The following is a 12,458-nucleotide window of genomic DNA, read 5'->3' as shown; positions in this document are numbered from 1 at the left end:
GAAAATCAGATGATCCCCATGCCGGTGACATGTAAAAAGCACAATCCGAACGTGGCTGATGCCAATGCCGCCTCGACTGGCTTCCGTGCCGGTGGCATGTAAAAAGCACAATCCGAACGTGGCTGATGCCAATGCCGCCTCGACTGGCTTCCGTGCCGGTGGCATGTAAAAAGCACAATCCGAACGTGGCTGATGCCAATGCCGCCTCGACTGGCTTCCGTGCCGGTGGCATGTAAAAAGCACAATCCGAACGTGGCTGATGCCAATGCCGCCTCGACTGGCTTCCGTGCCGGTGGCATGTAAAAAGCACAATCCGAACGTGGCTGATGCCAATGCCGCCTCGACTGGCTTCCGTGCCGGTGGCATGTAAAAGCACAATCCGAACGTGGCTGATGCCAATGCCGCCTCGACTGGCTTCCGTGCCGGTGGCATGTAAAAAGCACAATCCGAACGTGGCTGATGCCAATGCCGCCGCGTCGACTGGCTTCCGTGCCGGTGGCATGTAAAAAGCACAATCCGAACGTGGCTGATGCCAATGCCGCCTCGACTGGCTTCCGTGCCGGTGGCATGTAAAAAGCACAATCCGAACGTGGCTGATGCCAATGCCGCATGCGCCTCGACTGGCTTCCGTGCCGGTGGCATGTAAAAAGCACAATCCGAACGTGGCTGATGCCAATGCCGCCTCGACTGGCTTCCGTGCCGGTGGCATGTAAAAAGCACAATCCGAACGTGGCTGATGCCAATGCCGCCTCGACTGGCTTCCGTGCCGGTGACATGTAAAAAGCACAATCCGAAAGTGGCTGATGCCAATGCCGCCTCGACTGGCTTCCGTGCCGGTGGCATGTAAAAGCACAATCCGAACGTGGCTGATGCCAATGCGCCTCGACTGGCTTCCGTGCCGGTGGCATGTAAAAAGCACAATCCGAACGTGGCTGATGCCAATGCCGCCTCGACTGGCTTCCGTGCCGGTGGCATGTAAAAAGCACAATCCGAACGTGGCTGATGCCAATGCCGCCTCGACTGGCTTCCGTGCCGGTGGCATGTAAAAAGCACAATCCGAACGTGGCTGATGCCAATGCCGCCTCGACTGGCTTCCGTGCCGGTGGCATGTAAAAAGCACAATCCGAACGTGGCTGATGCCAATGCCGCCTCGACTGGCTTCCGTGCCGTGGCATGTAAAAAGCACAATCCGAACGTGGCTGATGCCAATGCCGCCTCGACTGGCTTCCGTGCCGGTGGCATGTAAAAAGCACAATCCGAACGTGGCTGATGCCAATGTCGCCTCGACTGGCTTCCGTGTCGGTGGCATGTAAAAAGCACAATCCGAACGTGGCTGATGCCAATGCCGCCTCGACTGGCTTCCGTGCCGGTGGCATGTAAAAAGCACAATCCGACGTGGCTGATGCCAATGCCGCCTCGACTGGCTTCCGTGCCGGTGGCATGTAAAAAGCACAATCCGAACGTGGCTGATGCCAATGCCGCCTCGACTGGCTTCCGTGCCGGTGGCATGTAAAAAGCACAATCCGAACGTGGCTGATGCCAATGCCGCCTCGACTGGCTTCCGTGCCGGTGGCATGTAAAAAGCACAATCCGAACGTGGCTGATGCAATGCCGCCTCGACTGGCTTCCGTGCCGGTGGCATGTAAAAAGCACAATCCGAACGTGGCTGATGCCAATGCCGCCTCGACTGGCTTCCGTGCCGGTGGCATGTAAAAAGCACAATCCGAACGTGGCTGATGCCAATGTCGCCTCGACTGGCTTCCGTGTCGGTGGCATGTAAAAAGCACAATCCGAACGTGGCTGATGCCAATGCCGCCTCGACTGGCTTCCGTGCCGGTGGCATGTAAAAAGCACAATCCGAACGTGGCTGATGCCAATGCCGCCTCGACTGGCTTCCGTGCCGGTGGCATGTAAAAAGCACAATCCGAACGTGGCTGATGCCAATGCCGCCTCGACTGGCTTCCGTGCCGGTGGCATGTAAAAAGCACAATCCAAACGTGGCTGATGCCAATGCCGCCTCGACTGGCTTCCGTGCCGGTGGCATGTAAAAAGCACAATCCGAACGTGGCTGATGCCAATGCCGCCTCGACTGGCTTCCGTGCCGGTGGCATGTAAAAAGCACAATCCGAACGTGGCTGATGCCAATGCCGCCTCGACTGGCTTCCGTGCCGGTGGCATGTAAAAAGCACAATCCGAACGTGGCTGATGCCAATGCCGCCTCGACTGGCTTCCGTGCCGGTGGCATGTAAAAAGCACAATCCGAACGTGGCTGATGCCAATGCCGCCTCGACTGGCTTCCGTGCGGTGGCATGTAAAAAGCACAATCCGAACGTGGCTGATGCCAATGTCGCCTCGACTGGCTTCCGTGCCGGTGGCATGTAAAAAGCACAATCCGAACGTGGCTGATGCCAATGCCGCCTCGACTGGCTTCCGTGCCGGTGGCATGTAAAAAGCACAATCCGAACGTGGCTGATGCCAATGCCGCCTCGACTGGCTTCCGTGCCGGGGCATGTAAAAAGCACAATCCGAACGTGGCTGATGCCAATGCCGCCTCGACTGGCTTCCGTGCCGGTGGCATGTAAAAAGCACAATCCAAACGTGGCTGATGCCAATGCCGCCTCGACTGGCTTCCGTGCCGGTGGCATGTAAAAAGCACAATCCGAACGTGGCTGATGCCAATGCCGCCTCGACTGGCTTCCGTGCCGGTGGCATGTAAAAAGCACAATCCGAACGTGGCTGATGCCAATGCCGCCTCGACTGGCTTCCGTGCCGGTGGCATGTAAAAAGCACAATCCGAACGTGGCTGATGCCAATGCCGCCTCGACTGGCTTCCGTGCCGGTGGCATGTAAAAAGCACAATCCGAACGTGGCTGATGCCAATGCCGCCTCGACTGGCTTCCGTGCCGGTGACATGTAAAAAGCACAATCCGAACGTGGCTGATGCCAATGCCGCCCGACTGGCTTCCGTGCCGGTGGCATGTAAAAAGCACAATCCGAAAGTGGCTGATGCCAATGCCGCCTCGACTGGCTTCCGTGCCGGTGGCATGTAAAAAGCACAATCCGAACGTGGCTGATGCCAATGCCGCCTCGACTGGCTTCCGTGCCGGTGGCATGTAAAAAGCACAATCCGAACGTGGCTGATGCCAATGCCGCCTCGACTGGCTTCCGTGCCGGTGGCATGTAAAAGCACAATCCGAACGTGGCTGATGCCAATGCCGCCTCGACTGGCTTCCGTGCCGGTGGCATGTAAAAAGCACAATCCGAACGTGGCTGATGCCAATGCCGCCTCGACTGGCTTCCGTGCGGTGGCATGTAAAAAGCACAATCCGAACGTGGCTGATGCCAATGCCGCCTCGACTGGCTTCCGTGCCGGTGACATGTAAAAAGCACAATCCGAACGTGGCTGATGCCAATGCCGCCTCGACTGGCTTCCGTGCCGGTGCATGTAAAAAGCACAATCCAACGTGGCTGATGCCAATGCCGCCTCGACTGGCTTCCGTGCCGGTGACATGTAAAAAGCACAATCCGAACGTGGCTGATGCCAATGCCGCCTCGACTGGCTTCCGTGCCGGTGGCATTAAAAAGCACAATCCGAACGTGGCTGATGCCAATGCCGCCTCGACTGGCTTCCGTGCCGGTGGCATGTAAAAAGCACAATCCGAACGTGGCTGATGCCAATGCCGCCTCGACTGGCTTCCGTGCCGGTGGCATGTAAAAAGCACAATCCGAACGTGGCTGATGCCAATGCCGCCTCGACTGGCTTCCGTGCCGGTGACATGTAAAAAGCACAATCCAAAAGTGGCTGATGCCAATGCCGCCTCGACTGGCTTCCGTGCCGGTGGCATGTAAAAAGCACAATCCGACGTGGCTGATGCCAATGCCGCCTCGACTGGCTTCCGTGCCGGTGACATGTAAAAAGCACAATCCAAAAGTGGCTGATGCCAATGCCGCCTCGACTGGCTTCCGTGCCGGTGGCATGTAAAAAGCACAATCCGAAAGTGGCTGATGCCAATGCCGCCTCGACTGGCTTCCGTGCCGGTGGCATGTAAAAAGCACAATCCGAACGTGGCTGATGCCAATGCGCCTCGACTGGCTTCCGTGCCGTGGCATGTAAAAAGCACAATCCGAACGTGGCTGATGCCAATGCCGCCTCGACTGGCTTCCGTGCCGGTGACATGTAAAAAGCACAATCCAACGTGGCTGATGCCAATGCCGCCTCGACTGGCTTCCGTGCCGGTGGCATGTAAAAAGCACAATCCGAACGTGGCTGATGCCAATGCCGCCTCGACTGGCTTCCGTGCCGGTGGCATGTAAAAAGCACAATCCGAACGTGGCTGATGCCAATGCCGCCTCGACTGGCTTCCGTGCCGGTGGCATGTAAAAAGCACAATCCGAACGTGGCTGATGCCAATGCCGCCTCGACTGGCTTCCGTGCCGGTGGCATGTAAAAAGCACAATCCGAACGTGGCTGATGCCAATGCCGCCTCGACTGGCTTCCGTGCCGGTGGCATGTAAAAGCACAATCCGAACGTGGCTGATGCCAATGCCGCCTCGACTGGCTTCCGTGCCGGTGGCATGTAAAAAGCACAATCCGAACGTGGCTGATGCCAATGCCGCCTCGACTGGCTTCCGTGCCGGTGGCATGTAAAAAGCACAATCCGAACGTGGCTGATGCCAATGCCGCCTCGACTGGCTTCCGTGCCGGTGGCATGTAAAAAGCACAATCCGAACGTGGCTGATGCCAATGCCGCCTCGACTGGCTTCCGTGCCGGTGGCATGTAAAAAGCACAATCCGAACGTGGCTGATGCCAATGCCGCCGCCTCGACTGGCTTCCGTGCCGGTGGCATGTAAAAAGCACAATCCGAACGTGGCTGATGCCAATGCCGCCTCGACTGGCTTCCGTGCCGGTGGCATGTAAAAAGCACAATCCAAAAGTGGCTGATGCCAATGCCGCCTCGACTGGCTTCCGTGCCGGTGGCATGTAAAAAGCACAATCCGAACGTGGCTGATGCCAATGCCGCCTCGACTGGCTTCCGTGCCGGTGGCATGTAAAAAGCACAATCCGAACGTGGCTGATGCCAATGCCGCCTCGACTGGCTTCCGTGCCGGTGGCATGTAAAAAGCACAATCCAAAAGTGGCTGATGCCAATGCCGCCTCGACTGGCTTCCGTGCCGGTGGCATGTAAAAAGCACAATCCGAACGTGGCTGATGCCAATGCCGCCTCGACTGGCTTCCGTGCCGGTGGCATGTAAAAAGCACAATCCGAACGTGGCTGATGCCAATGCCGCCTCGACTGGCTTCCGTGCCGGTGACATGTAAAAAGCACAATCCGAACGTGGCTGATGCCAATGCCGCCTCGACTGGCTTCCGTGCCGGTGACATGTAAAAAGCACAATCCGAACGTGGCTGATGCCAATGCCGCCTCGACTGGCTTCCGTGCCGGTGGCATGTAAAAAGCACAATCAAAGTGGCTGATGCCAATGCCGCCTCGACTGGCTTCCGTGCCGGTGGCATGTAAAAAGCACAATCCGAACGTGGCTGATGCCAATGCCGCCTCGACTGGCTTCCGTGCCGGTGGCATGTAAAAAGCACAATCCGAACGTGGCTGATGCCAATGCCGCCTCGACTGGCTTCCGTGCCGGTGACATGTAAAAAGCACAATCCGAACGTGGCTGATGCCAATGCCGCCTCGACTGGCTTCCGTGCCGGTGACATGTAAAAAGCACAATCCGAACGTGGCTGATGCCAATGCCGCCGCCTCGACTGGCTTCCGTGCCGGTGACATGTAAAAAGCACAATCCGAACGTGGCTGATGCCAATGCCGCCTCGACTGGCTTCCGTGCCGGTGACATGTAAAAAGCACAATCCGAACGTGGCTGATGCCAATGCCGCCTCGACTGGCTTCCGTGCCGGTGACATGTAAAAAGCACAATCCGAACGTGGCTGATGCCAATGCCGCCTCGACTGGCTTCCGTGCCGGTGACATGTAAAAAGCACAATCCGAACGTGGCTGATGCCAATGCCGCCTCGACTGGCTTCCGTGCCGGTGACATGTAAAAAGCACAATCCGAACGTGGCTGATGCCAATGCCGCCTCGACTGGCTTCCGTGCCGGTGACATGTAAAAAGCACAATCCGAACATGGCTGATGCCAATGCCGCCTCGACTGGCTTCCGTGCCGGTGACATGTAAAAAGCACAATCCGAACGTGGCTGATGCCAATGCCGCCTCGACTGGCTTCCGTGCCGGTGACATGTAAAAAGCACAATCCGAACGTGGCTGATGCCAATGCCGCCTCGACTGGCTTCCGTGCCGGTGACATGTAAAAAGCACAATCCGAACGTGGCTGATGCCAATGCCGCCTCGACTGGCTTCCGTGCCGGTGACATGTAAAAAGCACAATCCGAACGTGGCTGATGCCAATGCCGTCGACTGGCTTCCGTGCCGGTGGCATGTAAAAAGCACAATCCGAACGTGGCTGATGCCAATGCCGCCTCGACTGGCTTCCGTGCCGGTGGCATGTAAAAAGCACAATCCGAACGTGGCTGATGCCAATGCCGCCTCGACTGGCTTCCGTGCCGGTGGCATGTAAAAAGCACAATCCGAACGTGGCTGATGCCAATGCCGCCTCGACTGGCTTCCGTGCCGGTGACATGTAAAAAGCACAATCCGAACGTGGCTGATGCCAATGCCGCCTCGACTGGCTTCCGTGCCGGTGACATGTAAAAAGCACAATCCGAACGTGGCTGATGCCAATGCCGCCTCGACTGGCTTCCGTGCCGGTGGCATGTAAAAAGCACAATCCGAACGTGGCTGATGCCAATGCCGCCTCGACTGGCTTCCGTGCCGGTGACATGTAAAAAGCACAATCCGAACGTGGCTGATGCCAATGCCGCCTCGACTGGCTTCCGTGCCGGTGGCATGTAAAAGCACAATCCGAACGTGGCTGATGCCAATGCCGCCTCGACTGGCTTCCGTGCCGGTGGCATGTAAAAAGCACAATCCGAACGTGGCTGATGCCAATGCCGCCTCGACTGGCTTCCGTGCCGGTGACATGTAAAAAGCACAATCCGAACGTGGCTGATGCCAATGCCGCCTCGACTGGCTTCCGTGCCGGTGCATGTAAAAAGCACAATCCGAACGTGGCTGATGCCAATGCCGCCTCGACTGGCTTCCGTGCCGGTGACATGTAAAAAGCACAATCCGAACGTGGCTGATGCCAATGCCGCTTCGACTGGCTTCCGTGCCGGTGGCATGTAAAAAGCACAATCCGAACGTGGCTGATGCCAATGCCGCCTCGACTGGCTTCCGTGCCGGTGGCATGTAAAAAGCACAATCTGAACGTGGCTGATGCCAATGCCGCCTCGACTGGCTTCCGTGCCGGTGACATGTAAAAAGCACAATCTGAACGTGGCTGATGCCAATGCCGCCTCGACTGGCTTCCGTGCCGGTGACATGTAAAAAGCACAATCCGAACGTGGCTGATGCCAATGTCGCGCCTCGACTGGCTTCCGTGCCGGTGACATGTAAAAAGCACAATCCGAACGTGGCTGATGCCAATGCCGCCTCGACTGGCTTCCGTGCCGGTGGCATGTAAAAAGCACAATCCGAACGTGGCTGATGCCAATGCCGCCTCGACTGGCTTCCGTGCCGGTGGCATGTAAAAAGCACAATCTGAACGTGGCTGATGCCAATGCCGCCTCGACTGGCTTCCGTGCCGGTGACATGTAAAAAGCACAATCCGAACGTGGCTGATGCCAATGCCGCCTCGACTGGCTTCCGTGCCGGTGGCATGTAAAAAGCACAATCCGAACGTGGCTGATGCCAATGCCGCCTCGACTGGCTTCCGTGCCGGTGGCATGTAAAAAGCACAATCTGAACGTGGCTGATGCCAATGCCGCCTCGACTGGCTTCCGTGCCGGTGACATGTAAAAAGCACAATCCGAACGTGGCTGATGCCAATGCCGCCTCGACTGGCTTCCGTGCCGGTGGCATGTAAAAAGCACAATCCGAACGTGGCTGATGCCAATGCCGCCTCGACTGGCTTCCGTGCCGGTGGCATGTAAAAAGCACAATCTGAACGTGGCTGATGCCAATGCCGCCTCGACTGGCTTCCGTGCCGGTGACATGTAAAAAGCACAATCTGAACGTGGCTGATGCCAATGCCGCCTCGACTGGCTTCCGTGCCGGTGGCATGTAAAAGCACAATCCGAACGTGGCTGATGCCAATGCCGCCTCGACTGGCTTCCGTGCCGGTGACATGTAAAAAGCACAATCTGAACGTGGCTGATGCCAATGCCGCCTCGACTGGCTTCCGTGCCGGTGGCATGTAAAAAGCACAATCCGAACGTGGCTGATGCCAATGCCGCCTCGACTGGCTTCCGTGCCGGTGACATGTAAAAAGCACAATCCGAAAGTGGCTGATGCCAATGCCGCCTCGACTGGCTTCCGTGCCGGTGGCATGTAAAAAGCACAATCCGAACGTGGCTGATGCCAATGCCGCCTCGACTGGCTTCCGTGCCGGTGGCATGTAAAAAGCACAATCCGAACGTGGCTGATGCCAATGCCGCCTCGACTGGCTTCCGTGCCGGTGGCATGTAAAAAGCACAATCCGAACGTGGCTGATGCCAATGCCGCCTCGACTGGCTTCCGTGCCGGTGGCATGTAAAAAGCACAATCCGAACGTGGCTGATGCCAATGCCGCCTCGACTGGCTTCCGTGCCGGTGGCATGTAAAAAGCACAATCCGAAAGTGGCTGATGCCAATGCCGCCTCGACTGGCTTCCGTGCCTGGCATGATGTAAAAAGCACAATCCGAACGTGGCTGATGCCAATGCCGCCGCCTCGACTGGCTTCGTCCGTGCGTGGCATGTAAAAAGCACAATCCGAACGTGGCTGATGCCAATGCCGCCTCGACTGGCTTCCGTGCCGGTGGCATGTAAAAAGCACAATCCGAACGTGGCTGATGCCAATGCCGCCTCGACTGGCTTCCTGCCGGTGGCATGTAAAAAGCACAATCCGAACGTGGCTGATGCCAATGCCGCCTCGACTGGCTTCCGTGCCGGTGACATGTAAAAAGCACAATCCGAACGTGGCTGATGCCAATGCCGCCTCGACTGGCTTCCGTGCCGGTGGCATGTAAAAAGCACAATCCGAACGTGGCTGATGCCAATGCCGCCTCGACTGGCTTCCGTGCCGGTGGCATGTAAAAAGCACAATCCGAAAGTGGCTGATGCCAATGCCGCCTCGACTGGCTTCCGTGCCGGTGGCATGTAAAAAGCACAATCCGAACGTGGCTGATGCCAATGCCGCCTCGACTGGCTTCCGTGCCGGTGACATGTAAAAAGCACAATCCGAACGTGGCTGATGCCAATGCCGCCTCGACTGGCTTCCGTGCCGGTGACATGTAAAAAGCACAATCCGAACGTGGCTGATGCCAATGCCGCCGACTGGCTTCCGTGCCGGTGGCATGTAAAAGCACAATCCGAACGTGGCTGATGCCAATGCCGCCTCGACTGGCTTCCGTGCCGGTGACATGTAAAAAGCACAATCCGAAAGTGGCTGATGCCAATGCCGCCTCGACTGGCTTCCGTGCCGGTGACATGTAAAAAGCACAATCCGAACGTGGCTGATGCCAATGCCGCCTCGACTGGCTTCCGTGCCGGTGGCATGTAAAAAGCACAATCCGAACGTGGCTGATGCCAATGCCGCCTCGACTGGCTTCCGTGCCGGTGGCATGTAAAAAGCACAATCCGAAAGTGGCTGATGCCAATGCCGCCTCGACTGGCTTCCGTGCCGGTGACATGTAAAAAGCACAATCCGAAAGTGGCTGATGCCAATGCCGCCTCGACTGGCTTCCGTGCCGGTGACATGTAAAAAGCACAATCCGAACGTGGCTGATGCCAATGCCGCCTCGACTGGCTTCCGTGCCGGTGACATGTAAAAAGCACAATCCGAACGTGGCTGATGCCAATGCCGCCTCGACTGGCTTCCGTGCCGGTGACATGTAAAAAGCACAATCCGAACGTGGCTGATGCCAATGCCGCCTCGACTGGCTTCCGTGCCGGTGACATGTAAAAAGCACAATCCGAACGTGGCTGATGCCAATGCCGCCTCGACTGGCTTCCGTGCCGGTGACATGTAAAAAGCACAATCCGAACGTGGCTGATGCCAATGCCGCCTCGACTGGCTTCCGTGCCGGTGGCATGTAAAAAGCACAATCCGAACGTGGCTGATGCCAATGCCGCCTCGACTGGCTTCCGTGCCGGTGGCATGTAAAAAGCACAATCCGAACGTGGCTGATGCCAATGCCGCCTCGACTGGCTTCCGTGCCGGTGGCATGTAAAAAGCACAATCCGAACGTGGCTGATGCCAATGCCGCCTCGACTGGCTTCCGTGCCGGTGGCATGTAAAAAGCACAATCCGAACGTGGCTGATGCCAATGCCGCCTCGACTGGCTTCCGTGCCGGTGGCATGTAAAAAGCACAATCCGAACGTGGCTGATGCCAATGCCGCCTCGACTGGCTTCCGTGCCGGTGACATGTAAAAAGCACAATCCGAACGTGGCTGATGCCAATGCCGCCTCGACTGGCTTCCGTGCCGGTGGCATGTAAAAAGCACAATCCGAACGTGGCTGATGCCAATGCCGCCTCGACTGGCTTCCGTGCCGGTGGCATGTAAAAAGCACAATCCGAACGTGGCTGATGCCAATGCCGCCTCGACTGGCTTCCGTGCCGGTGACATGTAAAAAGCACAATCCGAACGTGGCTGATGCCAATGCCGCCTCGACTGGCTTCCGTGCCGGTGGACATGTAAAAAGCACAATCCGAAAGTGGCTGATGCCAATGCCGCCTCGACTGGCTTCCGTGCCGGTGGCATGTAAAAAGCACAATCCGAACGTGGCTGATGCCAATGCCGCCTCGACTGGCTTCCGTGCCGGTGACATGTAAAAAGCACAATCCGAACGTGGCTGATGCCAATGCCGCCTCGACTGGCTTCCGTGCCGGTGGCATGTAAAAAGCACAATCCGACGTGGCTGATGCCAATGCCGCCTCGACTGGCTTCCGTGCCGGTGGCATGTAAAAAGCACAATCCGAACGTGGCTGATGCCAATGCCGCCTCGACTGGCTTCCGTGCCGGTGGCATGTAAAAAGCACAATCCGAACGAACGTGGCTGATGCCAATGCCGCCTCGACTGGCTTCCGTGCCGGTGGCATGTAAAAAGCACAATCCGAACGTGGCTGATGCCAATGCCGCCTCGACTGGCTTCCGTGCCGGTGGCATGTAAAAAGCACAATCTGAACGTGGCTGATGCCAATGCCGCCTCGACTGGCTTCCGTGCGGTGGCATGTAAAAAGCACAATCCGAACGTGGCTGATGCCAATGCCGCCTCGACTGGCTTCCGTGCCGGTGCATGTAAAAAGCACAATCCGAACGTGGCTGATGCCAATGCCGCCTCGACTGGCTTCCGTGCCGGGGACATGTAAAAAGCACAATCCGAACGTGGCTGATGCCAATGCCGCCTCGACTGGCTTCCGTGCCGGTGACATGTAAAAAGCACAATCCGAACGTGGCTGATGCCAATGCCGCCTCGACTGGCTTCCGTGCCGGTGGCATGTAAAAAGCACAATCCGAACGTGGCTGATGCCAATGCCGCCTCGACTGGCTTCCGTGCCGGTGGCATGTAAAAAGCACAATCCGAACGTGGCTGATGCCAATGCCGCCTCGACTGGCTTCCGTGCCGGTGGCATGTAAAAAGCACCATCTGAATATGACTGATGCTAGTCCCGCCTTGACTGGCTTCCGTGCCGCTGGCAGGTAAAATGCGCCAACGATTGTGGCTGTTGCCAGCCACCCCTGGCACCTGTGCCAGTGGCACGTAAAAAGCACCCACTACACTCACGGAGTGGTTGGCGTTAGGAAGGGCATCCAGCTGTAGAAACACTTCCAGATCAGACTGTAGCCTGGTGCAGCCTCCTGGCTTCCCAGACCCTGGTCGAACCATCCAACCCGTGCTAGCATGGAAAATGGATGTTAAACGATGATGATGAGGATGATGATATTTATATATATATATATATGTATGTTTGTATATATATATGTACATACATATATAGGCATAGGAATGGGTGTGTGGTAAGTAGCTTGCTTACGAACCACATGGTTCCGAGTTCAGTCCCACTGTGTGGCACCTTGGGTAAGTGTCTTCTATTATAGCCTCGGGCCGACCAATGCCTTGTGAGTGGATTAGGTAGACGGAAACTGAAAGATGCCATCGTATTTATGTTTATATACATATATATATGTATGTATATATATATATATATATATATATATATATATATATATATATATATATATATATATATATATATTATATGTATTATGTGTGTGTATATGTTTGTGTGTCTGTGTTTGTACTCCCAACATCGCTTGACAACGGTGCTGGTGTGTTTACG

The sequence above is a fragment of the Octopus sinensis genome, unplaced genomic scaffold, assembly GCF_006345805.1.
Source record: "Octopus sinensis unplaced genomic scaffold, ASM634580v1 Contig15780, whole genome shotgun sequence".
Taxonomy (NCBI): Eukaryota; Metazoa; Mollusca; class Cephalopoda; order Octopoda; family Octopodidae; genus Octopus; species Octopus sinensis.
Note: the sequence above shows the minus strand (reverse complement) of the source record.